This window comes from Periplaneta americana, chromosome 15 (genome assembly GCF_040183065.1).
Source record: "Periplaneta americana isolate PAMFEO1 chromosome 15, P.americana_PAMFEO1_priV1, whole genome shotgun sequence".
Classification (NCBI taxonomy): Eukaryota; Metazoa; Arthropoda; class Insecta; order Blattodea; family Blattidae; genus Periplaneta; species Periplaneta americana.
In genome coordinates, this window is record NC_091131.1 from 179523763 (window position 1) to 179550529 (window position 26767).

At 35.3% G+C, this 26767-nt stretch overlaps 1 long non-coding RNA gene across 1 annotated transcript; it reads right to left on the reverse strand.

Annotated features, from left to right (window-relative positions):
- Nucleotides 1-12161: 12161 nt before the first annotated feature.
- On the reverse strand, nucleotides 12162-20600 carry LOC138715698 (uncharacterized). Its single transcript, XR_011336552.1, has 2 exons — nucleotides 20253-20600; nucleotides 12162-12328 (listed from the first exon to the last, which is right to left on the reverse strand). It is a non-coding gene; the product is annotated as an uncharacterized lncRNA (long non-coding RNA).
- Nucleotides 20601-26767: the final 6167 nt, after the last annotated feature.

Genomic DNA, 26767 nt, shown 5'->3' on the forward strand with positions numbered 1-26767 from the left:
TTGATCCATCTCTTCTTTAGTTAAACTTTAAATTTGGGAGGATGTTTTGCCGCACCCTTTACTTGCTCAATGATCAGCATCGTTTTTCCTGTTCAATTTCAATAGCTTTCTCTTTTTTTTTTATTGGCTCCTAACTCAAAGTTGCTTGGAAATTCCATTTTTAATTATGGACATTCCTACAAAAACACTTTAACACTACCATTACACACCGATAATCGTCCTATACCAACAGAAATTGATAAGCTGCAAGGAACACAAGCACTAGGCACTTCGTTTAACACTCAATATAATGAAAACTGACAATGACTATGTTGCTGACTTACTTACTTACTTACAAATGGCTTTTAAGGAAAAGGTTCATTGCCACCTCACATAAGCCCGCCATCGGTCCCTATCCTGTGCAAGATTAATCCAGTCTCTATCATCATACCTCACCTCCCTCAAATCCATGTTGCTGACTTTATAATTAATTATTTAAATATGCCTCCTGTTACAATTTGAATAAACTATGTATGGTAGCCAACTTTTAAAAGTTGAACACATTAAATTTTGCAATCAACTTATGACTCTAAACTTAAATCAATAAAGTGATTTTTGATGTGTTTTCTAACATAATACTTAATTCATTTTCAGTTGCCAGAGTTGTTGGCTATTTCATTTGCATAATTCAATTAAAGAAAGGCTTGTTTCTGGATTTTAAGGCTCCAGAATCATGAGGCCCTGAGCAGAGGCATCATAGGCTCCTGCCTTAATCAGCCCTGATTACACAGACCGTTTTACATGGACCCTCCCCATCCTTTACCACAGGCTCAATTGACTGCAGTGGCCAGGACGCGAACCTGCCAACTTAGGCACACTATGCTGGCCAGACGTATCTTATAGCCTATGCCTTAAACCACTCGGCTAACAAACCCAACAAGAATTTACCCGATTATATAGGTATACAAAGAAAAATGAAAAACAATAGGGCACCAGGAGAAGATTCGATTAATGCAGAGTTAATCAAAAAGGGTGGAAAGGAGTTGTGGAAATGTATTCATAAACTGATTGTGGATATATGGAATCAGGAACAAATGCCTAGTGACTGCAGTGTAGCTGTCTTATGCCCTATACATAAAACAGGCAATAAACTTAATGGCATTAGTGTAAGAATTATAGGGGCATATCACTGCTAAATACTACATATAAAATTTTCACTAATATCTTAGCTAAGTATTTAGAACCATACATAGAAGCAACTCTTGGAGAATACCAGTGCAGCTTCTGTAAGGGGCGATCAACAACATATCAAATATTTTCTTTAGTGGATTCGGAACACCTCAAAATCTGTGCTTCAGTGGCTGGCCATGATAATATCTTTGAAAAATATTGGAATGCAAGAGGTCAAATGACTTTATTGTCAAACGCCTGGCATTAGAAAACAACAACAACATATTTTCTTTAGACCTAATTTTAGAGAAGTTTTGTGAATTTAATTTACCTTTGCACCAATTATATATATATATATATATATATATATATATATATATATATATATTTTAAATTTATTTGACAATTTTTCTTATCTCTTTATTATGTTATTAACATTTAAAACACAACTGCAATATTAAGAAATTGGTATTAGTACTTTTGTTTTACAGACAATATAGATAATAGCAAACAGAAAGAAGCCATATAAAAAATTATATATTGACTTTAAAAAAGCTTTTGACTGCATTAGCAGAGATTATATTCTAGAAACTTTAGGCGAAATTGGAGTTCCCAATAAACTGATCAATTTAACTAAAATTTACTATAACACAAACTCAAAACAAAGTTAAAATGCAAAATAAACTCTCTGAAAGCTTTATAACTTTTAATGGCATTAGGCAAGGTGATGCCTTATCTACTATGTTGTTTAATGTTGGATTACATAGAATTGTTCAAAAGATAACCATAAACCCAGGAGGTACAATCATCAATAGAACGGCACAATATGTGGCATATGAGGACGATATTGTTATCTTATCACGCAATGTAAGTACAATGGATGAAATACTCAAACAAATAGAAGCTGAAGCAATCAAAGCTGGTTTGGAAATTAACAATGATAAAACTAAATACATGTATAATATGAATAACGACAATACTAATAAGATTAATTTAAATAATAATAATAATTTTGATAGAGTTTCCTGTTTTAAGTATCTGGGGCCCATGGTGAAAGATAATAATGATGTTATGACCGATATAAAAAAGAGAAGATTGCAGCTGGGAACCGAGGTCTTTGGGCATTGAATAGAACTATGAAGTCCAGGTGTATCTCAAGAAAAGCAAAAATAAGAATATATAAAACTATTATCAAACCAATAGTAGTATATGGAAGTGAAACCTGGACTCTACCTGAAAGGGCAATAAAGATCTTAAATGCCTGGGAAAGGAAAGTATTACGAAAAATCTTTGGGCCTACTTATGAGCAAGGGTTTTGGCGAATCAGAACAAATGCCGAGTTATATGAATTATGTAAAGATGTTAACATTATTGTTGATATAAAACTCAGAAGGTTAGAGTGGCTGGGACACGTAACCAGAATGGAGAACAATCGCACACCCAAAGCTCTACTAGATGCATTGCCAGTAGGAAGAAGGAAAGTCGGACGACCTAAATTGAGATGGCTGGATGATGTTCAGGCTGACCTAACAAAAGTTGGAATTAGAAGATGGAGAACACGAGCATTAGACAGGAGTGATTGGTCGGATGTTCTGAGGGAGGTTCAGGCTAAACTACAAGGGCTGTAATGCCAATGATGATGATGATGATGGTGTAGGTATATAAACTCCTACTTACGAGTTAGAAATTGGCATGCAATAGTGGTATAAGTCTTTAGGCGTTTAAAGGTTAAGAGATAAATATAAGAAGAACAAAATTATGAAACTGACTGTTATTACACATCAATTCAAACAAGGAAAAGTAAATGAAATATTACTATCAGTTATTTTCTTTTATTTTTTAAAGCAGTACTAAGTATTATACTTAATTCCTGTGTGGTTTCATAGTGATTGGTTGCTTGCCATTAGATCCAAAGTATGAACATGATCAAGGACAATGAATTTTGAAGAATGAAACTTTGTATCTAATGGCAAGCAACCAATCACTAGGATGGGAACACTATATAAAACCACATAGAGGTTAAATAAAACAATTATAGCTTTAAAACATAAAAACAAAAGAACTGACAGTGTTATCTCAATTAGCAGCAGCAGCAGCAGCAGCAGCAGCAGTAAGTGTGCGTACGCGCATGCATGTCTCGTAAACTACATATTTATTCACCATAAATTTTCACACAGAATGGATTCTGAATAGACAAAATCTGTCTACTTATATATTTTTACTATCCACAATGTCAAAACACCTCTGATTGAGGTTCTGGTTGATGTGTACTGTACATCTGTTATCAGGCAGTACATCTCACTTGACGATAGGTGTCAGAGGAAGAACAATAATTATTATTTGTATACATTTTAAGTCTGATTAGTGAAATATGTTACTAGTCAATGATGTATGAAATGAAGAGGGAAAGGAACTGGCCACCTTACCCCATTATCTCATAGCTTAGTTACCTCATGAGTGTTACCTTATTGGTGTCACTTATGGGACTCCAACCCGTCCTCGGACAGTTGACTAAACTGACAACAATGTAATAAAATTCAAATTAATTCTCCAGAAAAACTTCAAAGGTGGTACATCTCTCTTTCTCTCCACTACTAAATACCAACATAACACGCGAGAGGTCCAGAACGAATTACTAGGGAAATGGTCTGCTTCCCTAGTATTGCGTCCTGAACTTCCTGTCTGTTTAACAAGAAGGGAGCAAAGACAGATGTGCCTTCTTCGGCGTAATTTTATTAGAGAATTACCAATTCATTTCTGTCATCATACATTTCAGAACCATGTACGAAGTATCAAGGAATATGTTTCCAGAAAACCTCAAGTAGGTCTAATTTATCCAAAATTTGGTTATTTGTATGTTTACGACAAAACTCACTACTTTCTTTTAAGTAGGCTTACAAACTCTTTTTAACATATCAAGAATAAATAAAAAATATAAATGCAATTTCAGTTCATAACACTTTGTACCATAAGCTATCCCCATACTAGTCGGATGATCGTTCATCTTTGCCAGCACTCGGCCTTGATCCTCTACAGGCTGTTGTGCCACATATTTATTAATTTTTAAACTTGAAGCTCAGGTTGTAAACATTCTAAAAACCAACATACAGATGAAACCATCTTAAATGTAAAAAATATTCACAGTTCAAAATGTACTATTGCACTACACAATGAAAAGTCAGAAAGAACAATGAGAATGAATGGCCCTAAAAGAACCAACCGTACAATGAATTCACATATTATTTAATTATATTTTACAAGTTGTCCAAAATATGGTCAGTAACAAGAATGTGTACTTCAACATATCACTAGCACCATACAAAGACTGCACTACAACACAAACATCAAAGTGAAAGTGAAGTAGTACATAGGGGCCATAGAACAATAACAAGGAGTATAACAAGCATGTCTCCTTTCACCCATTCCTTTTAAAATTCTATTAATGAAGTCACAAGGGAATTGTATAGGCCTACAGAAAAGGAGACGTATACCAAAAGAATTCTTAAGCATACTTATGGCTTTTAGAGAACCTGGAGGTTCATTACCACCCTCACAGAAGCTCGCCATTGGTTCCTACCTGAGCAAGATTAATCCAGTCTCTATCATATCTCACCTCCCACAAATCGATTTTAATATTCTCCCATCTACGTCTTGGCCTCCCCAAAGGTCTTTTTCTCTCCAGCCTCCCAATTAATACTCTATAAGCATTCTAGATTCGCCCATATGTGCTACATGTCATGCCAATCTCAAACGTCTGGATTTAATGGTGAAAAATACAATGTGTGTAGTTCTGCATTGTGTAACTTTCTCCATTCTCCTGTAACTTCATCCCTCAGCCCAAAATATTTTCCTAAGCACCTTATTCTCAAACATCCTTAACCCATTTATACCCAAGTTAATTTTTTTTTTTTTTTTTTTGCAGTTTTGAGAAATACTTTAATATTGTAACCATAAGACTTGGTAACTAAAGAGAAAATTACTCAAAACAAATTTCACTTAGCCAGTTTGAAGAAAACCACCGCCCCAGAAATGGGGCAGTGGGCATCAATGGGATGGGTGTTTTGATAATTGATATTTTTTGTAAAATAAATCCTATAGAGCTCTTTTTCATATATTATAGCACCTATATAAGAAAGGTATAAACAATTCTACATTAGAAACAAACATAGGCCTATTTGAGCCATTCACTTGTTTCTTGTTTTACACTTAGTTCAGATAATAGTCATAGTTTGCAACTTAGGTATGGAATTTTTTAAAGTAATGGAAGTAACAGTCTACATTACATTTCCTACACTTTCTGAAGGTATTCTTATGACACTCTGCACCTCTTACTTGAGTTTCACTTCTTTCAATCACGTGATTACGACCATCGAGGCAGGCTTCATCAGGAACCCTTCGTTTTCTAGTGAGTGGTGAGCGGCCAGGACGTAATCTAGTCTCGGGATATTGCGGTAGATATGTTTGTACAATGCATCACATGGACGAAAATCCATATCATCTTCTTTACCCTTTGGTGTTAGACAATACAGTTGCCAAGCATTGCTCATGGTGGCATTGAAGTCGAAAGTAATGAGGCCAATACCATTTCTTGCTTCAAATATTGATTCTGTAACATGATATATTCTGGTACATTCTATCTACCCCGCCCATAAACAGATTATAGTTCACAATATAGGCAAGCTGTGGAATTTTGATCTTCTTTTTCTGGACTGCACTCCAACGTCTTGCTTCTCCCGTGGGTTCTGTGCCGTGCTCATGGATCCAACAGTTCAATCAATCAATATTCCCATCATTCCTAGGTGGAACATAGGGCTCTCAGAAAGCTTCTCCATCTGACTCTATTCCTGGCCAACGCCTTAATCTCACTCCATGTCTTCCCCATCGTTTTTGCTTCTGTGAGAACAGTTCGTTTCCATGTTATCTTGGGTCTGCCAATTCCTCTGCTGCCCTGCGGATTCCAATCCAATGCCTTCCTGGCGGGGTCATCTGGAGGTCGGCGAAGTGTATGTCCCAGCCATCCCCACTTCCTATGCCGAATTGGATCCAACAGTTACGATACTATTATCGTAGTAACCCACAAGAATGATTCCTGATATATCTTCTGTCACTTGGTCATGTGAACCACGCGGAATTTTTTTCATGGCCTCTATAGTTTTCAGGAGAGCCTTTGCTGTCCGTTTTGCACTTATAGTGTGAGTTGCATCATGACCATTCTCTTTCAGTTTTCTGAAAAGTGACAATGAAGTGAAGGAATTATCCATATATAAGAAGTAAGATTTTTCTTCTGGAAATTCAGCAAGAAGGTCCACCACTGGCAAGATAATTCTGGCAACAGACCCACCCAGAAATTATCTCGCCAGTAGAAGCCTCTTGGTACGATTCAGAATGAATGATGGAATCAAGACGTGTACACAAGCACCATGACTTGTAACCATACCTTATGGGTTTACCTTGAATATGTTGTTTCGTGCTGTGACAACGAAAATATGGTGTTATTACTTCATCGATGCTGAAATTGGTTTCTCCTGGAAGGAACTGCAACTAGCGCTCATTTAGAAGCGACCACAATGGCCTCACTTTAAGCAAATTTGTCATTTTTGTCAATTTTCCCATTATCACATGCATGAAAATACGTTAAATTTCTTCAAAACGGTTATCTCAGGAAGTTTAATAAATACATCAGCATCCAGGATGTTATTATCTTCCTCCGCAATAGCAATAATTTCGACTCTGGAAGGAGACAAAACACTTATGTATACCAGAAAAAACGCCTACCCATCTGTGTCCAGTGCCCCACTTCTGGGGCAGTATAATGTAACATGTAATAGAAAGAAAACTGAAGTAGACTGAAATAACATGATGAATGCATATTCGATTTACATTATTTGGCAAGTGTTTACTATAAAATTTAATCACATTATCAATAACTGTACATAAGAAATTACTTACACATTTGTAGATGTCACCTTCTCATAAAACCTCCTTTTTTGTTTGTGCTCTGTCTAGAACTGGGAGCCCAGCTTGTATAAACTGTACATTGTCGTTCTTCAGTAGTACCAACTTAACGTCTCGAAACAGTTACGGCAAGAAAAAAAAGCCTTCGTGAACAGTGGAAGGCTAAAATATACAACACCCCATTACTGGGGCAGTGGGCATAAATGGGTTAACCTCTCTTCCGCTCTCAAAGTGACAGTCCAAGTTTCACAACCATACAGAACAACCGGTAATATAACTGTTTCATAAATTTTAACTTTCAGCTTTTTTGGAAGCAGACTGGATGACAAAAGCTTCTCAACTGAATAATAATAATTTCCGATATTTATTCTGCATTTCGTTTCCTCCTGAGTGTCATTTATATTTGTTACTGCTGCTTCAAGATATTTGAATTTTTCTACTTCTTCAAAGGATAAATTTCCAATTTTTATATTTCCATTTCATACTACGGTCTGGTCACGAGATATAATCATATACTTTATCTTTTCGGGATTTACTTCCAAACCTATCTCTTTACTTGCTTCAAGTAAAATTCCTGTGTTTTCCCAAATAGTTTGTGGATTTTCTCCTAACATATTCACGTCATCCACATAGACAAGCAGATGATTATAGTCATTAAAATATATAGCTGTCGCATTACATAGAATATCCATCCTGGGGAAATGACACTGCTCTGCTCTCGAAGGAGAAGGCCTTTTGAGGGCCAAACTAATTTCTCTGTTGCCGAAGTTGTTCTGTTGGAATGTCTTGTGCAGATATCGAATCTCCGAAGGGAGACTTTCTTGGTCCGAATCCCCCTCGCCCTGTGCAGAAGAGTCAACAGGACCGTTCGTTTATGTGTCATTGATGGTGACTGGTTATATACTAGCTAGACATAGTCTCACAGCACTTGAATCCCTGAAGAAGATGGCAGAGCTAGTCATCGAAAGCTTGAATGCAACAGTCCAACTCACCTGGCTGAGAACCTGAGAAAAATTATTCCATAAGTTGTTCTCCCTCAGTAAGGAACACGTGTGCCTATCTTCTATTTCTGAAAGTGTATATTTCCTACTTCTGCTGTGTTTACTTAATTTGTGCATAAAATACAGTATGCCCGCGTCACACTTGATCCAAAGAACGTTCCCACATGGTTGGGAGCAAGTCTGTAGAACACGAGGTAAAACGTGACATTTTAGATCTGTAATCTATGGCGTATTGCATTCATATAACTTTCATTAATTAATGACATGCACACAACCATCATTTTATTTCATAAACCTGTGTTACATTAGTTGCTGAAAGTGGTGTCCATTAGCATTCTGACATTCCCGATATCTTTTGATGAAATTTGAATGCACATGCAAAAGTTCTTCGTTATCCTTCTAATTTCTGTTATTATATTGTCTTTCTTTCTTACCACGTGCGATTATTATTATTATTATTATTTGTGGTGAACCCTAAAAAATAGAGTCTATAGAAATAACCCACACCATCGAAGAACTGAAAGACAATATAAGAACAGAAATTAGAAGGATAACGAAAGCTATTGCGTGTGAATTCAAATTTCATCAAAAGATGTCGGGAATGTCTGAATGCTAATGGACACCACTTTCAGCGACTACTGTAACACAGGTTAGTGAAATAAAATGATGATTGTGTGAATGCCATTAATTAATTAAAATTATATGAGTGCAATATGCCAGATCTAAAATGCTGCATGTTAACCATTTTGATGGACAGCACATGATGAACAGTTAATCGAAAAAAATACAGATAATACTTATTATCAATTTTAATAGACATACATCTATTTGGTGCCATTAAAATATTTTGAAAAGTCGGTTATTTCTTCTGCATTTTCCTACAACTAATTTTCTTGTTGTATGTTTATTTTAAGTTTATTAATCACTAAGAAATATTCGAGCAAGTGGGTTACTTACAAATGGCTTTTAAGGAATCTGGAGGTTCATTACCACCCTCACATAAGCCCGTCATCAGTCCCTATCCTGAGCAAGATTAATCCATTCAATACCATCATATCCCACCTCTCTCAAATCCATTTTTATATTATCCTCCCATCTATGTCTCGGCCTCTCCAAAGGTCTTTTTTCCTCCGGTCTCCCAACTAACCATACATATCCATCAACTCATTATTATATCTTCTTCACCAGTTGACACCATCATGAACTGCTCTCAATATCTTCCTCAAAATTTTTCTTTCAAAAATTGTTAGCCTGTTGCATGTTTCAACATTTAACATTCATGTTTCTGCACCATATAAAACAACTGGTCTTATTAAGGTTTTATATGCGTTCTTGTCCACCTTTTCAAAGAATAAATTTCCAATTTGTGTATTTCCATTTCATACTATATTCCAATCACGAGACATAAACATATATACTTTATCTTTTCGGGATTTACCTCCAAACCTAACTCTTTACTATGAGCAGTATGAACAATTCAGAAACTAGAAAAGAGCAATCTAAAACCATCATTGTATGTACCACTTAAAAATCGCGTTCTTTCTTTTTGATGCAAATAACCCACAGTACGGTTAGTTGAGGGATGTATAATGGAGATTCTATTGTACTCTCCAATGACAATCATAGTGAACCTTAGTGCTTCCGACTGACTAAAGTTTGTGCTATCAATGAAGAAGATATAAGTTACAGTAAAGAGACAAATTCTCGATGAATGAAACCTTTACTACATTTGAAGCAAATCAGCAGCCCCCCTTTTTTTTCTTTTAATTATTTCTGAAACCATAGTTTCTTTGCATACCCATTCCGTAATTCAGTACTCTGTTTCAGAGCTATCTGTTGCAATAAATCGATTCCAAGAATTTTGTTTTCTTGGAGCATTTTCTGTGATATCTAAGGCGTGTCCAATACAGTCACATCTTGATCTTCTGTCAAGCTGTGGGGAACAAACCGTGTACAATCTGGATATTTTTCCTTTACTTGTTTGACACCAACTGCCAAGTGTGAGTTGTTACTGTACTTATAGTTTATATTGTCCTGTGTTTTTTATTGTGATTTCAAATCATTCCATTGTTCCTATAAAGGGACACTGGGACTGAGTTTAGAAACTTTAAAAACTTTTTATCAATTGCTTCCAAATACGTTGTGTTTCCTGTGTCTGTACATTTAAATGATAGTAATAAATTTCATAAAGTTTCAGTTAGTTCCTTAGATAATAATGTTCACTTATTTTAATTAAATTATGTATAAATTCAAAACATTCCTCACAGCTTCAGATTTGTTACTTGCATTTTTTTTAAATTACATCTCATGATTAGGAAAACTGTGCATGGATTTTTAGAGATGAATATTGGTTAATGAGATAAAAATATTAATAGAAATCATAATTTTTACGTGATAATATTCTTTGATTTTTTAAAGTTAAAAATCTATATCATGAAAAGTTTATAATTAAGAACTGATTTCATGCACAACTTTGTGTACGGTACCCATTGGAGCATGCTGAAAAGTTTCATATAAATCAGAGCAAATAGAAGCCCTTAGGGACCTTTTATTGATCACAAACGTAGTTTTGAGAACACACAAGTTTTACTGACTATGACAGTTTAAAAGAGCTACGCATAGCATTTTAAAAATGGCTGTCAGACCTTTAAAAATGACAGATTAAGGCTAAGTATAGAACAGAATATTAAACAAATATATTTGCCTTTTTGGTAAAAAAAGTTCGTCCAAATATTCCAAGTACTAGATCACTCAGTGCGGCAACTGAAACACGGGACTAGTGTTACGAGGCATCAACTGGTGCTGTCATCTACCAGAGGTGAATATGAATCCAAAGAGAGATTGTTCTTAAAAGTGCTACACTGAAGGACATCATAAACTGACGCCATTTGAGAAGGAAATGTGTGAGAAGAACTACAGGTCTCTCTTATATACTCTGTGTGTGTGTGTCATAAAGCAAGAATGAAACAAAGAAAGAACATAAAATGTACAGTTTAGCTGGGCAGAAGTGTCATACAGGCCCTATTGTAAGTCAAAAGCAGTTAATTTTGCCAATGTGATTCGAACTTCAAAGCAAACAACAGCTGGCTACAATGTTTTAAAGACAGACATGGGATTACTTTCATTAAAGTGGAAGAAAAATCAAACAGAGTGCTGGTAATCAAATGTTATTTCACAGCATGTAATGTTTCATAGTTATTTCTACTATGCTCTCACTTTCACAACAGAAAATTTGGGAAAAATTTCATAATCCTTCAATACAATATAATACAATTTTTCTAGTCCCCAGAAAACTGTTGTATTGAGATGGTGAAGAAGAGAAAAATTCTCTCTTCACTCTGTGGCTTAGTGGATAAAGCACCAGCACATAAAGCTGGAAACCAGAGTTCGAGTCTCGGTGCCAGAAAGAATTTTTTTTTTTTCCGTTCTACCAATTCTTTACCATATGGAAATGCAGAATTACTGCACTGAAACTCCATATGTACTTCGGTACATCACAGTAATATGTTGTATGAGGTTCGGCTGAATAAAAAATAAACAAGGCTGTAAGTTATTTTGTATGGCAGCAAGGGAGTTGTGCACAAAATGCTTGTGACCAGTGACCAGACAGTTACTATTATCTGGAAACTTTGAGATTCCATTGTGTACAGTGTAAGTGTCAAGAAGAAAACAGTTTGTTCCTATTGCCTGACTACACAATAAGTCACAAGACTTTCATTACTAGGAAGTTTCTGATCAGCACAAAAAAAATAGGTGTTGTCTCATCTATTGTAGTCAGGTAATCACCGATCTTAGCATCATGCGACTTATTTTTGTTCCCAGAAATCAAAGTAACCTTGGAAAGGTGTTATTTTGATGTGGTAAAGATAGAACAGAATTCCATACATGGCCTTCCACCATTCCTTTCAATTGCTTCACGATCATTGTCTGCAGTGTGTAGGTGAAGGAGGAAGAAGGAACTTAGTAAACAATGCTTAGATTGTTCATACATGGAATCTTCACTTTTTAGTCCCTTTTTCCAGATGTCGCACTGAATGGAACAATCTTCACAACTAATTAGAAAATCTGTGGTTTTTTATTACACATAACAGAGAAATGCTACAAATGAAAGATATACTTTAAAAAGTCATAAAGTACCATCTTTTTCATCCACTAGAACCAGTGCATCCAGGCCCTTCATGTGATATGTTGACTGTTTCAGAGGGTTATCATCTGGACACCATCTGCAGATAGAAGTACAAGAAATAATGAAAATTTAAGACAGAATATAATTAATAACAGTGGTGGCTCGAGGGTATTGAATTCAGAGGGGCTGCATACATTATAAATCATGCAACTTCCTTATTTAAAGATTAGTTCCATTTGCCTTGTCTTGTAGGTTGCAAACTTTTGAATCACCTTCTCATTAATAACATTTAACATAGTCCTTTCAATGGACAACATGGCTAATGCGATCAGTCCCTTTTCTCTCATCGTATTTCTAAGACAGGATTTTACTCTTTTCAAATGAGGCGCCTGAGATCAAAATGGGCTATGTGACTTTTTTTAGAAAATGAGTTATTGACGTCTTGGGCAAGTTTGGGTTGAAGACTTTATACAGAGAAAGGTTCAGTTTGAAAATGATTTATTTTAGACGTGTGAAATGCATGAGAAAATCAGTACATAGATCAAAATGGGATATATTATTATTAATGAATTAATCAAAATGGGATATGCCAACCATTATTTGAACAGAACAAAATGGGCCATATTTCATATTGTTACATTACATTTCCAGAGCACATGAAACAGAATGGTCTATGTTTGCCAAAGTTTGTGTGGTATAGTTTTTCCGCCAGATTTTTCAGAAAACCAACATGGTTGAGGCCTTAGTTACACAGTAATTATATGTCTATACTTCTCTTCTCATTTATAAGGCCAGGACTGTATTGCTATGAAAAATGTTGATGAAAGCTAATGTAATACGTTATTTTATGAATTACGATAATACTACATCAGACAGAATACTACAGTCCATCTTGAGTCTTGTGTACGCTACTTTTAACACTTTATTACAGAAGATTGATAAATGGGCAACTTACTAGTGTTATATATTTAAGCACGTGTTAAAAGAATTATCCTTGCAGGAAATGAGTGCTCTCTGGACCAAAATGATCGTATTTTAATTATTTAAAAACAATTTCAATTTAAGTAACATATTAAACAATTTATCCTCCTATCAAACACGGATGTTCCCTGGACCAAATGTCCTATTTTAATTATGTAATTACTTCATATTTTATTTCTAACAAGTGCAGTGAAGCACACAGGTATGACTAGTTTCTAATATTTTTCAAAATCTGGAAACAGTAATTTAATATTTTTCAAAATGTGGAAACAGTAATGGTAGGCTTAATGATGATATTGAGGGTCCCAATTATTTATTTTTATCTAAAAATAAACTATTTGAATTAGTTGGGAGGCTGGGATGCAAGTGTGGAGGCAGAGCAAACCTTGAAATAAGTTCTTCTCGTGGTTACAGTCACACACTGGTTCTACATGCGAAGATGGTGGCTTTGGAGGAAATGTTACTTCATCAAGTAAAGTGTGATGATACTTCAAGCCTTGCTTTTGATGTCAAACGCAGGATTGTACGAGCATTTTCCGAAATTGGAAAAGGTTACATTGTACAAGAAAGTTTTGCAATGGTCATGGATATGAACCCATTGTCTGAAATTGCATACAATGATCATCTAAGTGAAATATGTGTTACTGCTACACACACTAGTACAGATGTTCTAGCTTATCCTAGACAAGAAGTGCTTGATGCCCACAGACTGGTGTGTGAGTGTGGACCGGAGAGACAGCTACATAATATTATGGTCAGTTTCGATGGTACTTGGCACAAACGAGGCCATACCTCAAACTTTGGTGTCAGTTGTGTGATTGATGTAGTCACAGGATATGTGATAGATTTTGTTGTTTTATCGAAAACAGCCAAAGATGTTCAGTAGCAAAAAAAAAAAGCTTCATGAGAACAGTGCAGAATTTCACTTTTGGTTTGAAGGCCATAAACCAGATTGTAAAATAAACTATACTGGTTCCTCTCCTGCCATGGAACGAGAAGCTGCTGTACACTTGTGGACAAGGTCTGTTGGCCATTGCCATAATTCCTAGTGACAGTGTTTATTTAAGGGACTTGGAAATCCCCTGACGGGAAAACAGTTAATCAAATTGATCATTGTCTAATTGATGTAAAACATAAAAGTAATTTATTGGATGTAAGATCTTATAGAGGTGCGAATGCAGATTCTGACCACTTTTTAGTCTTAGCTAAGCTTTACTGTAGGATTAGTAGATACTTCGCTCCTAAGCAGCTAAGAACAAAGAAAAGATATGCTATAGAAAGATTGAAGGACCCAGATGTTAAAAATAAATACGTATTAGCTTTGTCAGCTGGAATGGCAAAGAATGGTAATGCTCAATCAGAACAGAAGAGCTGGAGGTTTTGTAAAGAAGTTATGAGTAAAGCAGCTGAAGAGACTATTGAAGAAAAAGAAAAAAGGACTAATAAACATTGGTATGATGAAGAGTGTTCTAAAATTACAGACGAAAAGAATAAAGCATATAAGGAGGCAATAAACAAAAGGACGAGAAGTGCAATCGAGAAATATAAACAATTGAGAAAGGTAGAGAAAAAAAAAACATAGAAATAAGAAGAAAATATATTATGAAGGATTGCTTAAAGAGCTAGAAGAACACCATCAGTTAAATGCATCTAGAAGGTTCTATAGATTATCAAATAACTTAAGGAAAGAGTTTAAACCAAGAGTTACAATTTGTAGAAACTCTGACGGGGAACTGGTACATGATGGAAAAGCAGTCCTTGAATGTTGGAAATTGCACTTTGAAACGCTGGTTGAGGGCAGGAGAGTATGCAAGTAGAGGAAACTAATGAAGAGATGACAAACCTCGAGGACCAATTAGACCAAGCCTGTGTACCTAACTGGGAAGAGGTTAGAGATGCTATAGAACAACTAAAGAATAATCGAGCCCCAGGACCTGACAACTTAAACGCTGAATTGTTTAAGATAGCAGAGCCTATTATTTTAGAAAATATATACAATATAATATTACAGGTGTGGAAAACAGAAAAAATACCATTGGAATGTGAGCATGGAATAATTTGTCTATCTTGAAATCAGGAGATCCTACTTTGTGTTATAATTATAGAGGAATTACACTTCTTAATATAATGTATAAAATATTCTAAATCATACTGTTTAAAAAAATAAGGCCATATGCAGAAAAGCAGATTGGAAGGTATCAGTGCAGCTTTAAAACTGGTAAATCTACTGCTGATCAGATACATACATTGAGACAGATATTACAAAAGCTACGAGAGTTTAAAATACTCACCATTTGTTTATTGATTTTAAAGCTGCGTATGACAATATTGATCGAGAGCAACTGTATAAAGCAATGGAGGAATTTGAAATTCCAGGAAAATTGATAAATCTTACGAAAGCTACGCTTAAAAATGTTAGATGTAAGGTAAGGATTTAAAATCAATTGACTGAAGAATTTGCGACACACAAAGGACTCTGGCAAGGTGATGCTTTGTCATGTCTGCTTTTTAATTTAGCCCTCGAAAAGGTGATCAGAGAGTCAGAGATAGATACACGAGGTACCATATTTAATAAGTCTATACAACTGTTAGCATAGGCGGATGATATAGACGTAATTGGTCGATCCGAAAGGGTGGTAAGAGAAGCATTTAGTAAATTAGAAATAACAGCTAAGAAGATGGGACTAACAGTTAATGAAGGTAAGACTAAGTACTTACAGACTGGAAGAACACGAGAAAAGGAAAAACATATCACTATTCATGAATATAAATTTGAAAATGTGACACAATTAAATACCTGGGAACTATCATAACAAATGATAATAGTGTAACAGTAGACATAAACTCAAGAATTAAGATGGCAAATAAATGTTATTATGGATTAAAGAAGCAACTCCAGTCCCGCTTTCTTAGCATAAAAACAAAATGTAGGCTATATAAAACATTGATTAGACCAGTCCTATTATATGGATCAGAGAGTTGGACCTTGAGTAAAGAAAATATAGAAAGGTTAATGGTATTCGAAAAGAAAGTGTTAAGAAAAGTTTATGGCCCAGTAAATGAAGAGGGTACCTGGCGTATCAGATATAACACTGAATTATACAATTTGTATAATGATGTGAATATAATTAAAGTGATCAAGGCCAACAGACTGAGATGGCTAGGCCATCTATATAGGATGGATGATGATAGCCCATGTAAAAAAGTCACTCTTACCGACCCATTCTACACAGTAAGAAAGGTGGGATGACCAGCAACAAGATGGCTCGACGATGTTGAAAAAGATTTGAAGTCAATCGGAGTAAGCCGCTGGAAAAATGAAGCGCGGGACAGAACCAGATGGAGGAGAATCATTGTGGTGGTCTTGGCCTAAGAAGGCTGTTGTACCATAGAAGAAGAAGAGAAGTGTTTATTTAAATATATGAACTAGTGTACTAATAATTGCAGAGGTGGCAAGATATGGAGGCAACAGTATGGGCAGATTACTTTCTTTGGGAAGGTAAGCTTCACTTAAAAAAAGTTCCTGTTAGCACTGTTACGTAGTTTTATTGATGTATGCATGTGTTTGTGTACGAGAGAGAAAAAGAGGGAGATTGTTTTGAGTTATGTCCTATTATAATTTGTAGTAGACCTACAGTTCCAGCCTTAGGGGGTTGTCACACTGAATCAATCGAACGACTGTGATCAACCGACATCAGAAACATACAGAGGGCGGTAACAGCAGTCACATAGCATCGATCGGCAGCAATCAACAACGAGTGTCTAAGATCGATTGGTTGGTGAAAACAAACGTGTTCATTTTTCAAGTGACAGTCGATGCAAGATGGCAGATTAGGTAACGTGGTCTGTTGACGAAATTGAAAAATTAATCTGCCTTGTCGGAGAAAACGAAGTGCTATTCAATCCAAGGCTCCCTGGATAACAGAGAAACCATAAACTTTGTGTGGAATGGGATCGCCTCAAGAATTGGGACAAAAAGTGGTAAGTAACTATATGGATATTCTTCTCCAATAATAGTAACTGGTAACTATTTTGTAATCGTGTTAAAGTTAGGATTACATTATGAAAAGTTGTTATCCAAGATTGACTGATTAAAAACAATGTTATATTAATATAAGAATAGTAATTATACTCATGACATAATCAAAAGCAATGCCATATACTTAACCTCTATCACTCAGTCAACACATTTAATGGAAAACTCTGTTTTCTTTATTCACAAAGAGTATGTGAACAATTGCATGACATTTTCGTTACAGAATGTAATTCTTTGTTTCAGCAAAGACTTGTGTCAAGAAATGGCAAATTTTGAGGGCCGGGTATAGAAGTAAAAGAGGTAGTGTCCTCCCCTCAGGCTCTGGAGCATCGAAAGTAAAGAAGTGGATATACTTTGATGTCCTCAATTTTTTGGAGCCATTTGTTGCTGGAAGAAGGTAAAATATTTTTCTTTTCTTCTATAGGTTTAAGCCTGTAAGAAATATAAATAAATATCCACAACCCAATAGGTTGTTAGGTTCAGCTAGTTTTATTATTAATTTATGTTAGGTTAGGTTTAGTGTAGTTTATGAATAATTTAAGTTAGGTAGGTTGTATTCTTCACCTGACATAATTAGGAACATTAAATCCAGACGTTTGAGATGGGCAGGGCATGTAGCACGTATGGGTGAATCCAGAAATGCATATAGAGTGTTAGTTGGGAGACCAGAGGGAAAAAGATCTTTGAGGAGGCCGAGACGTAAATGGGAGGATAATATTAAAATGGATTTGAGGGAGGTGGGATATGATGATAGAGAATGGATTAATCTCGCACAAGATAGGGACCGATGGCAGGCTTATGTGAGGGTGGCAATGAACCTTCGGGTTCCTTAAAAGCCATTTGTATGTAAGTAAGGTTACCACAACCCAATAGAATGTTAGATTCAGTTAGTTTTATTATTAATTTATATTAGGTTAGGTTTAGTATAGTTTATGAATAATTTAAGTTAGGTTACGTTCTTTTCATTTTCCTAACCTACTAGAGTAATCTGGATCTCTACCGCAATTTAGATGTATTCGGCTAGTGAAAAAAAAAAATGAGGAAGATTGTATAAACAAGGCATATTACATCAGATATCATTATTCTTTCCAGTTCGTTTACAAACACCCCTACTGAAGTAGCACCAGACATACCAGAAGTACTTTCACAGGTTGTAGAGGAGGAGGAAGTACAGGACGTGGAATTTGTATTGGAAGAGACTTCTGCTGCCACCTCCAGTTCGATGAGTACGAATGGGAGAGCTTCTAGAAAGAGGAAGGAAAGTGACAATGATGTGCTGAATGAATACTTAAAAAAAAAAAAAAACTACATAGTGGGAAAAAAACTTCAACCATGTTATTTCTGGAAAATTTACACGAGGATGTGGAAAAACTTAGTGAAAGAAGTCGAAGGGTCTTCAAGCTTAGAGTTCAAGAAATTCTGAACACCATGTTAGATGATGAAGGTAGTGTTTAATTTTATGCTTCCTTATTTCTTATATTTCCAAATTGATTTCGAAGTCAAAGGAAACAATTTTTTTGTGATATAATGAGTAGGGCAAGATATTCAGAAACCTCATACGTAATATTTGAACATTTTATATCAGATTACAACCGAGTGTATATAGGCCATACCGGTATTATGTAATAGTCATAATAGTTTTTATTTTGCCTATATTACAGTGATATTGTTATTAATACTGCATTGGTATATCCTGTAAGTTGTCTAAAGTTCTTACCCTAATAATGAGTAAGTTTACATTAGGATAAGTTTATGAAAATATATACGGTAGGCCTACTTTATTTTATCGTGAAACACCGTGACAAAGCCTCTGTAACAATGAGAATAAAAACATTTCAATATACAGTATAAGGAAACAAACAGAACATATGTAAGGCTTATTCTCAGTGTTATCAGAATATTATGATATATAAGTTTTACACTCAATACTGAAGCTAAATATCTCAGCATGATTTCTAAAGTTCAATAAATTAATTCTAAAACTAGGGATTCATCAAGTCCTTTCACTCAGTAAGTATGGGAAGAGCTTTCTTAATTCAGAACTTGAGGTTGAGGTAATAATAGCTAGTTGTGAACTGAAAGTTATATTTTGAAAGTTCTGCAAAAAAAAATGTTAAATGTTAAATGGGAATTACAAATATAGTTTGCAGAATATATACAATATAGTGGAGAAAAGAACCCTTAATAGTTACAAGAAAAAAAATTTATAAGTACAAAATGTGTTAGTTATTAATAAAATACCAATTTTTAGGCATGTGAGTCTAGACAGCTCTGTTATGACGAAAAATAGGCCTACTTTCACGACTAAGATATCATACGTTATAGCATAGAACAGAACAAATAAATCAACACATTTTACTTAGTACTCAAAATCCTCCTCAAATTTCTACATCAGCTCTCAAATGTAGGATCTAATAGTGGAGAATTTTTAGTGAACAGCAAGAAGCCAATAGGTACCACACTCAAATTTGTTCATTATTATCATTATGATTTTTAATTTTCTTTCAAAACACAAATGTTATGTTTTATTTAACGACGCTCGCAACTGCAGAGGTTATATCAGCATCGCTGAATGTGCCAGAATTTTGTCCCGCAGGAGTTCTTTTACATGCCAGTAAATCTACTGACATGAGCCTGTCGCATTTAAGCACACTTAAATGCCATCGACCTAGCCCGGGATCGAACCCTCAACCTTGGGCATAGAAGGCTAGCGCTATACCAACTTGCCAACCAGGTCAACTCAAAACACAAATATTTTACTTTCAGTATTAATATATTGGTGTAATACAAAGACTTATTAAATGTTAAAGGAATGCATACTGTACCATATTGATAAAATTTATTTTGCACACTAATATAACGAGTTTGTTTTGATATACTCATTTAAGGCGGCTGGATCATTGTAATGATCGAGACCGAGCTGATTTTTTTTCCTTTCACAATATTAGCGAAGTTGCACTTTAATTTATTATTCACTACACTTACTGTATTCCACAGAACTTACATTAGCACTGAAGTTTTAAGATGTAGAACAACTCAAGAGTTACACAATTTTTTGGCGAGATGAGCTGAGGCCGAGGATTCATCATAAATTATCTGAAATTTGCTTTAAGGTGGTAAAAAAAAAATAACTCGAAGAGGGGGGGGGGGGATAAAAACCAACCAGATAATCAGACCAAGCCTGAGCGCAACTCCAGATCAGGAGACAAGCGAGACTACCAACTGAGCTAGAGTTGGGCTTTATAACAATATACACTATATAACAAACAGATTAATTCGATTTACATGCATATAAAATTCATCACTTGACTTACAAACAAATATACAATGCAATGATATGCAGTGCACTACACAAATGCCTTACTATTAAATATTTTATCCATAACTGGTATCAAAACTGGTCTTAATTTCATTGTTCTTAGCAACCTAAACAATGGCTTTTTTCACAGCACTGAATTAAAAACTTTTTCACATTAGCGACCATAAAATCCATAACTTACATTCATTCATTTATAACTTGTTCACAAACAATACATGACAAAGAAAAGACGTACAATTTAAAATTGAATTTAGATACAAGTAATGGATAAAATATTGTATAGCACATGAGAGTGAAGAGATTTTATGCACTCGTGGAAATTATCACCCAAGCTATAAAATCCAATTTTACACCCTTATACTATAAATTACTATTAAATAAATGAAGGAAACATGCGTTAACCTAACTTAAGCCTGGTTCAGAAGGTGCGTGTTTCTGTGATGGATTCCAAGGTGGCTGCGCGAATGGGTAGCCTGTGTGCTGACTGGCTGGCTCCTGTGTTGCCTACGGTGATGGTAGTTGTTCATACGGAGCTGGCTCTTTTCACAGTTCAAACTGGAAAATCATCTGCTGCTTCATCTGTTGGCAACACTCATTGTCAGAAAGAAACTAAACCATGAGTGGAAAACAACTAAAGTCCTACATTAACACTAGTAAATGTCGTAATTAAGTCATAAGTGCAAACAGCTAAAGTCCTATATTTAATTGTTGTTTCTTAGAAACAGAGAATATAGAAAAAACAGGTTTAGTTGGAAAACAACGAACATGGCGACATGGTTTCAGTGGTGATATTATATGATCATCTTTGGTTTTCAGCCTGCAAACCATCACGAAAAATAGCAAGGAAACTACTCTCGAAATCCAGCAAGCTAACCATCCATGGAGCCACCAGAGCGCATTACTTCCGGTGAGTGACCACACAGGCGACCCATCCGTGCAGCCACCTTGGAATCCATCACAGAAACATGCACCGTCTGAACCGGGCTTTATTCTAAACTCTCCAAATAAATAAAGCAATTACAATCTTATCATCATATTCCATATGCAATTCCTTACCATATTAGTTATGATTTGTCAGGCATAATGTTCAAACAATATCTGATATATTTGCTCCAAAATGGTAAATGTTAAATTTAAAAATGGTTAAGGGTCTTAAAACTCTACTGCCTGTATATTCCCCTTGTGTAACATAGTCTCAGTTGAAATATTATTTAAATCTGTCTCTAATTTCTCGTGAGCAACGACTTGAGGCATTCACATTTGTTTGTTGCTCTGTATCTCACTGGTTAGGTTCACAAAGGCTTCTGGAGGTGGCAAGAGTTCATCACACACTTCCTCATCTCTGTACAATATCATGTTATGTAGAACAAGGTAGCAGCCTTTATTATTTTGTCTATATTCTCAGGTTTAACTAATGTAGGTGTATGAAAAATTCTAAATTTGAAAGCCAATAGCCCAAAGACACACTCTACACTGCTTCTTGCATGTAACAATCGAAAGTTGAATATTCTCTTGTCATGAGTGAGGCTCCGCCTTGGATACGGTTTCATTAGATTAGGCAGTAATCTGAATGCCTCGTCAGCCACTATCACATGAGGCGTACTTGGTCCTCCAGTGTACAGTGGCTTATCATCTGGAAAGCCTAAGTTATCTGTTTATTAATTATTTTCTGTCCAAATGCAGAACTTGCAAATACCCCACCATCACTGTTCCTCCCAAATGATCCAATGTCAATGACAATGAAACGTAGATCTGCAGACACAAGTGCCATGAGGATAATGGATGTATACATCTTGTAGTTAAAATATAAAGATCCACTGTTATCTGACTTTTGCATCCTCACATGCTTCCATCTAATGCACCCACACAATTAGGAAACTGTTTCTTTGTTTCAAATTTGTGTGCAATGGTAGCCCAGTCTTCTTTATTTGGGAATGCGAAGAATTCCGGCTACAGTGATGAATAGATATCAGGGATAAATTCATTGATAGTATTACATGCCATCCTAAATTTGTACGATGCAGACATGTAAGAGTCACCAGTAGCCAGGAACCTTTAAAATAAATATGTTCATTGTTAATTGTGGCGCATTAAAAGTGAGGAATTAATATTAAGATAGATTGATAAGAGATGTGTTCATGTACTTAATTAGGTCAGTTATGTTTTAAGTAGTGCAGAATATTCACTTGATTCTGTTCTCTGGTCCAGGTGAATGTATTTGAATACCGCATACTTGTATTAAGTCGAATTTTAGCTTGAATAGAATGAATTTGTGCTGCTTACTGTTTACTAATTGAATCATGAATTGCAGAGTACATTTTTTTAGGAGATACAAAAAACTGATTATCTTCAAAAGTGTTTAGTATTTCGAAATGATTATTTCTTTATTAAAGCATAATAATAAATTCTAACGTATGACATACATGAACTTCAATTTTTTCCTTTACTATTTTCTGGAAAAAAGTGTGAATTGCCTGAACATGTGGGATTTCAGCAATTCACGACCAATAACAATCATTTTAGTTCTTGAAAACAATTTTTAGGTAAAGAAGACAGAGAAGGCCATTTTTGTATATTATAAAAAATATTATATAGGCCTATATAAGCCAAGACATTGAAAAAAGTACACAAACATACTAAATTGTGTCAATACATACTTACTTATGGCTTTTAAGGAACCCAGAGGTTCATTGCCACCCTCACATAAGCCCACCATCAGTCCCTATCCTGAACAAGATTAACCCTTCGTTACTCGCGTTAAATTCCGTAACACCAGTACTCGCCTGGATTACAATGGTAATCCACATTTGTTTTTGTTTACAGACAAGGTTTAAACATTGGAATTAGGTTTAAATGTTAAGAAATATATTGTTTTCAGTTATTACAGTAATAAGAATGGATATGGTACGCATAACGGAACGTATTAAATATAAATATTAATAATGAAATAGATAGTACACAAATTGCATTCAAGTGACATGTTTGCATAATATTTCAACACTGGTCGTGTCTTTGAGTCATAATTTATTGTTGCATCATAGTTATGAGTTAGTTCACTACAATCATAATTATGTAAGATATCTAGCATTGTTGCTCACTCGATGTTTGAAGGTCATCTGAACTCTTGATCTCTTAATCTCTCCCACAGGAAACGCAAGTTCACTACTGCTGACCTTTCTTACGTCATATTTGATAACTAAATACCTCACTCAGGGGTGTAGCAATGAAAAAATTCAGGGATGTAACAACCATTCTCACTTCACCTGTAATATTTTACAGATGTTTTTGTGTATTGTAAGAAGGATATTGATGCACTTTCATGTTTATGTTTGCATTTCACACTTTACACACGTGAGTCTAATCTACATCTGATTCAATTATCTGAGTAGGCCTATGCAATTCTTCTACACAGTTCAAACAAATTACATCTGAATGAGTAGGACAAATTCTCTTCAAGCACTGGGAACAAGATTGTCTTGGGCTCTTGTTTCTTGTTCTACCACACATGTAGCACCTACCAATATCTTCTGGCCGTGTTCCTTCTTCTTGACATGTTTGTGGAATGCCTAACAGTTGCTCTCCTCTTCTCTTTATTTCTCTTGAAATTGTCTGTTGGGTGATTCGCTCGAAAATTAGTGGCTTCATTAGGTCCAGAGCAAGGGTTTTTAGGAAGTTTTTTTGTAGAATTTATGGTCTTTATACATTGGGAGGAAAAAACAAAACAAGAAAAATATATATTTTCGCTGCCAAACACTTCACCATTTTATTTCATCACATTCCTCTTAAGACATTCAACTTCTTATGTAGGGTTCCAAAACAATTAACAAGTATGAAAAATACGTTTGTTTGTATTCTGGCAGTAATATTAATGCAATTTTTACACACCAAAAAATGTTGTAAAGTGAGTTTTCAATATATCATTACAGCTTTAAAAAAACTATTGAAATAATGTCTATAAACTACAAACAAGTAGGCTACAGATAAACTAGGTTTGAAGATTATGGCTATAGAAACAATTGAGACAAGATACACACGTACGGAGTGTTGACAAATTTATACAGATGGATCTCTTATATCATATTCAAGAGGTGCAGAAACTGGGATGAATATGTCCTGTCTTTTCATTTTACTATTCTGTAGCAGAATAAGTTATACAATAAATTTTTAAGTTACTGCTATTTACATATTACTTACAAATGGCTTTTAGAGAACCTGGAGGTTCATTGTCACCCTCACATAAGCACGCCATTGATCTCTATCCTAAGCAAGATTAATCTAGTTTCTACCATCATATCCCACCTCCCTCAAATCCATTTTAATGTTATCTCCCATCTATGTCTCGGCCTCGCCAAAGGTCTTTTTCCCTCTGGTCTCACAACTAACACTCTATATGGATTTCTGCCTATTTACATATATGTTTGCAAAATCCCTTAGGGAAACTAGGCCTAAAATGACATACCTTAAGGATATCTTGAAAAAAATATGTATTCTTACCAAATTTGTTTTAGTCAATTATATATAACTGATACTACAACATTAACACATATATTAAGATCAACAGAAAGTGAAAAATACTGACAATCTTTAACTGAAAGGTATGTTTGAAAATAGACAAGCTATGTCATTTTACCCAAGTTACTAGGGTAAAATGACACACTTAAGTTAATTTTTATATAGTAAAAAAAAAAATTGTTCTCTTAGATACACTTGCACATTCATTGTGTGCCCATGAGAAACATTTCTTGCACTGTAGCCCTGTTTCTTTTGGTTTATATTGGCTGTAAAATTCATTGCAGTACAGACAAGGTGCATCGTTCTCAACATCACCATCGAAGTCACTCTCCATCTTGGTCCCCATTGCTTAGATCAAACTGAAGCTGTGCTTTTCCTCTGTTTGCTGAACACCTTTCTTCTACAGCTCTTCTTTCAGCTTCCTTTAATTTTAATTGGTTAATAAAAGAGATGCTCGATTTGGGACCCTTCATGTGTTCTCTTTCTTCTTGCCACAGATCTAGTGCTAGAGGGAATCGGGGAGATCTCTTGCTGTGTCACATGAGGTGAAGGAATCGTTTGTGATGTTTCCGCTGCTGGAGCAGTTGTTGGTGATGGCTCTATCATATGTTCTTTTGCATTCCTTGTTGTTGAACTGCTCTTCTGTGTTGCACCCTTTGGCCCATCTGTAGGGACTGCATTCGTTAGAGATCTGTCTGTAGGCGCTGCAGGACTAAATAAGTGATCAGGAAATATCTCCGAATAGAGTGGACAAATTCTTGTTGAAGAAAATCCACCCAATGCATAGGTGATGGTTGCAGCTTTTCCATAGATTTCAGAAAATATGTCCGCAATTCGAAACTGTGTTATCACCCATTCAGGATGGTTCCTCAGCCACTTTGTAACGGCCTGATCATATGTTTTCAAAGGCCCGAAGAAAGAGACATCAAGTGGCTGGAGTCGGTGGGTGTAGTGACGAGGGAAGGCTAATATGACGTGCAATCACTGTTGTCAACTTCTGTGCACTATAGAGCTGTAAATCCAAACTCATCTTACAATGTTTTCACAAAAGCGCTTTTTGGTGAAGTAGGTGCAAGTAAACTTGAGACTCGCAAAGTCCAGCTCATTCATAAGAGGATAAATCAGAGTAACAAAATTCAGTGCATATAAATATTGAAAATATATTTAGTTTAGAAACTTTAGCGTTTTATATATTTTAAAGAAATCCCCATCTCACCTATTTTAAAATCAGTTAGCTTTACGAAAAATTCAGTCGAGCAATGAGAGAGATGCCACTATATATTACATAATTTCACAGAAGTAATCACTAATCAGCCATTGTAAACAAATTTGACACCAATTTTGCAAATCGCTATCGCCCGTAATATATGGCTTCTCATTTCCAGTCAGATAGCCAAGTAGGTGGTATGTCATTTTACCTGGAGTGAAGAAGAATAAGAAGTAGTGCTAATACGACCTAACCTCTTTATGAATTTGGATATTGTAATACTTTCTGTAGAGGGAAATATTCATGTTTTCAGTCATGAACATTATTTCACCAATATCTGAAGCTTAAAAGGACAAAAAATACATAACTTACCTCAACAATATTATATCGTCTTGCACTTTTTTCCTTTAGTTGCACCTGCTTCACCAAAAAGTGCCTTCGCTTGCTGAAATTTGGATGTAACCACTGTTTCCAGCTTCTG